The sequence below is a fragment of the Limulus polyphemus genome, unplaced genomic scaffold (assembly GCF_000517525.1).
Source record: "Limulus polyphemus unplaced genomic scaffold, Limulus_polyphemus-2.1.2 Scaffold626, whole genome shotgun sequence".
Taxonomy (NCBI): domain Eukaryota; kingdom Metazoa; phylum Arthropoda; class Merostomata; order Xiphosura; family Limulidae; genus Limulus; species Limulus polyphemus.
This window is the reverse complement of record NW_013666236.1, coordinates 454625-460024: the sequence shown is the minus strand read 5'-3', so window position 1 is coordinate 460024 and position 5400 is coordinate 454625. Positions and strand designations below refer to the sequence as shown.

Genomic DNA, 5400 nt, shown 5'->3' with positions numbered 1-5400 from the left:
CAAGTTTAACATGACAGCAAATGTACAACGTTTCGACAAGGTTGTACATTTGCTGTCATGTTAAACTTGTATTAAAGTTTTTCTTCATTACCCATTTAAGCCGTCTCCAGCCATTATTAGTCTCAAAGTGGGTTCCTCGTCATCGAATCCTGAGATTATCATCACTGTTTGAGAAAAATATATACACACTATTGATACTAAGATATCTAGTGTATTGATAGTAAGCGCGTGGTACCACAACTTCATGGAAGCTAAGAATTGAAATAATGAGCTATAAACTGTGTACACTAAAGATAGAGGTTATTTATTTATTAATTCTAATACGACTGATAAACTACTCCAACTTAGAAATGTAATAATTGATTGTTATAAGGCATAAAAACCACACAATCTTAAGAAAACGTTGGTTTATAAATTAACATAAATACTGTGTTATTTCACAATAACAAAAATTGTGTTTTCTAAGCACAGACTTGTGTGAACTATGACACGATAGAAACATACAAGATTTTTGTGTTCAATTCAAAATCATGCTTATTTAAACTAGCTGAGAGTAGGAAGCAAGAACTGTATAAAATACAATATTAGATAATATTCCCTTTCCCTGTTTCTTTTGTTATTAATTCTCTAATGACCTCATTGCAAACCCTGTTTTTGGAAGGCAATAATTGATTCATTTAACTGATTAAGTACGTGTATTGTTAACAGCTCAAAGCCAAAAAACTGGAAATGTGCCGTTTTTTTATAACCCTTCTCAGTTAAAAATACCCATGTATACCGTTGGACAGTTTCCAGTCACTATATCAAAGACCCCAGTGACATAGCGGTATGTCTGCGGACTTACAATGCTAGAAACCGGGTTTCGATACCTGTGGCGGGCAGAGCATAGATAGACCATTGTGTAGCTTTGTGCTTAACTTCAAAAACAAACAAACAATACTTTATCAGAAATTAGGGTAATCGGGCCACCCAACTCTGGGTGATGACTGATACTCACTGACACTCACACACGCACATAATTAATCATCTTTTTTTGTAGATACATTGTTGTGTTTGGAAGTCACATTTTATATAGGTGTATGTGGATTACCTAAAATTCAACACAAAGAATATGCCTCAACCAACACATTTATGTTCTGTTTTGTTAGCTGACGATGACCTTATTGTTTTTCACTTGAAATTTGAGTTGTAGCCATTCTAAAACCAGACAGAACACAAGTTATATTGTTTCTACCACAAGTTGTTTTACGTTGTAACAAAAATTATTGGATAATGTAGTAATTTCTCTTTTACCAGCCTTATGTAAGCAACATATATATATATATATATATTAGAACTAGTATAATTTTACATTTTAATACGTTTTTCTATATTGTTTCGTGATAATGTCAAAAACAGATTAACTAAGGGAGACAAAGTTATAATATTAGAATTTACTGAAATGTTTCCAAAAGTTGTTTTAATTAAAAAATTATGAGTTTGCTTAGTTACCGATGTGATCATATATGTTATGAAATATTTATTACAGAACAACTCTGGTATGGAATATTATCAAATATTTAATAGAGAACATCATTGGTATGGAATATCATCAAATATTTAACAAAGAACAACACTGGTATGGAATATCATCAAATATTTAATAGAGAGCAACATTGGTATGGAATATCATAAAATATTTAACAGAGAACAACACTGGTATAGAATATCATCAAATATTTAACAAAGAACAACACTGTATGGAATATCATCAAATATTTAACAAAGAAGAACACTGGTATGTAATATCATCAAATATTTAATAGAGAACAACATTGGTATGAAATATCATAAAATATTTAATAGAGAAACTTGAGGCTTCCTCTGGTATGGAGTATCAAAAGCATTTCAATAAATACATAAAAACTAACACTGTGGACTTGCAGTAAAAAATAAAAAGGAAATATTGTTGTTGTTTCCCATTACCATGTTTAATACATTGGTCAAGAACGTAAATCCTGACACAGAAAACTTCAACATTCTCTTTGAGCCTTACTTTATAGTAGTATAACAAAATATTAGTTTTCTTGAATTTATTTTCTTTTTTTTACTGAGTTTCGACAAAAAATTAGTTTGTAAACACACTCTTGATTTCAGAAAATCTAAAAAAATAGAAAACTAATTTACAAAATCAATATTATAGCCACTTTTTCATCTTTCTGATGTGACATTTTGTAGGTTAATATAAGACTGCAATGAAATCCTCTCTTGTGGCTCAGAGGAAAGCTTGTAGACTTGTAGTTCTAAAATTCAGGGTTTGATCCATGGAGCTTTGTGTTGAACAACAAACAAAGCAAACACAATCAATTCTATAGACGAAACTGTTGAACTGAGACTTACTTGCTAGACTAACACTTAAGTTAGCATTGAACTGAGACTTGCTTGCAGGATTAACCTTCAATTAACCACTGAACTGAGACTTGCTTGCAGTATTAACCTTCAAGTTACCATTGAACTGAGACTTATTTACAGGAATAACACTCAAGTTACCACTGAACTGAGACTTATTTACAGGAATAACACTCAAGTTACCACTGAACTGAGACTTATTTACAAGAATAACCTTCAATTAACCACTGAACTGAGACTTGCTTGCAGTATTGACCTTCAAGTTACCACTGGACTGAGACTTATTTACAGGATTAACCTTCAATTAACCACTGAACTGAGACTTACTTGCAGTATTAACCTTCAAGTTACCCCTGGACTGAGACTTATTTACAAGAATAACTTTCAAGTTACCACTGAACTGAGACTTATTTACAGGAATAACCTTCAAGTCATCACTGAACTCAGACTCGCTTGCTGAATTAGCCTTCTAGTTTACTGATTTGCTTCATACTGTTCATTACAGGCGAGTTCTATATATTACATCACATTGAGCGATATTTTGTTTTTGCCTGTTACAACCCTCGGTGAATTGACGAAAGACATTGAATGCATGGTGCAATAGTTAATTGTACATACAAAATCAATACTGATGGTAGGTTTTATTTAAGAAAATGTGATTCATATGTTGTAAATAACCCTGTAAACAATACAATCATGAACCCTCAAGCTGTTGATGCATAAATAATTTAGAAAAATGCGTTTAAAGAGGCGATGGAGTCAATATTCTATGGTTGAATAAAATCATTTATTATGGACAAATTGGTTGTCTCCCTATCGGTTTATATTAAAACTGTTTTATGTAAAGAAATCCTTAAAAATATGTTTACTCTAGGAAAAATATTATATTATCCCGGCATATTTTGTTGCCCTTATCATCGCGTTTGTGATCAAATATAGAGTCTATCTTCTCAACTGATATCGCTATACGATAACTTTAATCGCCGTTGATGTCTGTTCAGTCGATTTAACCATTATCGCGTCCGTTTAATAACTTGTCGTTTCCACACTGAGAAACTGAACGACTAAGCTATATACAATGATGTACAGGCGTCAACAGGACACCGCTCAACGGTGAGACATTGAAACACAAGCAAGTTACTAGCCAAGCCATGTTTTGTGCCAACATGAGACACGTGATTCTGTAATTATAGCATAAAAAAGGCAATTTAAGAGTTTCATTGCGCAAGGTTTCTAGTTCTGTATAATAATTTTACATAGGTATAATGCTACAAACTTGTTTATATTCTTCAATCTCTGAATTCAGTCAAGAATACGAAATTATAACAAAAACAGAAGAGTCAGTTTATAAAATTTGACAAAAACGTACATCTTCAAGGTCTTGCTTGGCGTCCAAGAGGTTACGAATATACTTTTTTTTTAAAGTGGATTTGAGTGTTCATTATCCACTTATTTAAAATACAGTTAAACTTCCCTTCAAGGTATGGCCTAGTGGTTAGCGTGCAGTAGGTCCGAGGTTCGAAACATTATACCACATTTTCAGCTACTGGCGTGTTACAAAAGTGACAGTCAACACAATTACTGGGTTCAAGGAGCCCGAGAAAATCCTTGTGGCGGCGGATGCTGTTATTTGGCTGCCTTTTCTTTGGTCAGGGCGACTTCCCCTGAATCTACGAATCGGCAGGATCGACCTGAACCTAGATAATGTATAACGTAATGTTTGTAGTAAGTAATGAGCAGAATGATATATTGGGATACTGTTATGATGTGTGTATAAAAAGAATAGAGCATCCAGTTGAGAGACTGGAACTTACGTGACGAGATCTAAGTACAACGTCTTGTGGGAATTGGAAGATAGTCACAAAAACACCCTTCTTTAGTCTTATAAGACTTTGAGTGAAAGCACTACACTTGCCTATCTTAAGCATTTAATTGAGGGTGTGAGAAATCAATGTAAATGTTACCAAACTGTTAATTGTAACGTATGTTCAATCAAATACTACCCACTCCATCTCAGCACACCATATTCGAATGTGACAAATATTTCCATCACTGCACATCCCGGATAGAACTTTTCAACTACTTTAGAAGAGTGTCCGCATGAATAAAACCCTTAACCGTTAGTTTGCGGCTTGTGTAAATCTGTCTACCACCCCATGTGCAAAGATTCGCGAATTTTTGCGACGGGGCATTCAAAATGCTTGCATCTTACGCCATCTACCGCAGTTGAAGAGTTAAATGTGCGCAAAAAAAATATATTTTCTCTCAAGACAGACATATGCATACATACATATGTACATTCAATCAATAACCTTTACAAGATATTACTTGTATCTTATCACGACCTTCATGTATTGAAACAATAGGTCAGATGCTTTTAAATACTTGACATTGCAGACAGATACTTGACATTGCAGACAGTTGATGCGATTTATATAAACATGACATTGTAGAAGGTCGATGGAATTTATATAAACTTGATATTGTAGACAGTTGATGGGATTTATATAAACATGACATTGCAGACAGTTGATGGGATTTATATAAACATCTAAAGGATTTTAAAGATAATTACTTCAAACTTTCTTAGGTGAGTAAAAATATCATAAGGACATGCGAAATTCTGACATTCATATTTTCATGTACACAGACAGGAGTAATGCGTAATTGAAACGTATTCTACTCGTTTTATCTATTGTTATGCCCTTATGTGGCTCAGCTGTAGCTGTGGAGAATATAATGTTAAAAATCGGGTTTCGATCCCCGCTGTTGGCAAAACACAGATAGCCCTTCGTGAATATTTGCGCTTAACAAAAATATTAATTACGTAATTTACCGCAATGAAATATAATACATTAAGTTTGCCTTATATTTACTGAATGTCATTTTTTTCTGCCAATCATTACACGAATGTAAAAGTGTATTTTGGTTCTAACACAAGAGCCCCCCAGTGGCACAGCGGTATATCTGCGGGCTTACAACGCTAGAATCCGGGTTTCGATACCCGTGGTG

General features: G+C 33.7%; 1 protein-coding gene across 3 annotated transcripts in view; it reads left to right on the top strand.

Annotated features, from left to right (window-relative positions):
• LOC106459553 (collagen alpha-1(I) chain-like) overlaps positions 1–5400 on the top strand; it is a 112150-nt gene that overhangs the window by 1030 nt on the left and 105720 nt on the right. The gene's annotated exons all lie outside the window — the stretch shown is intronic.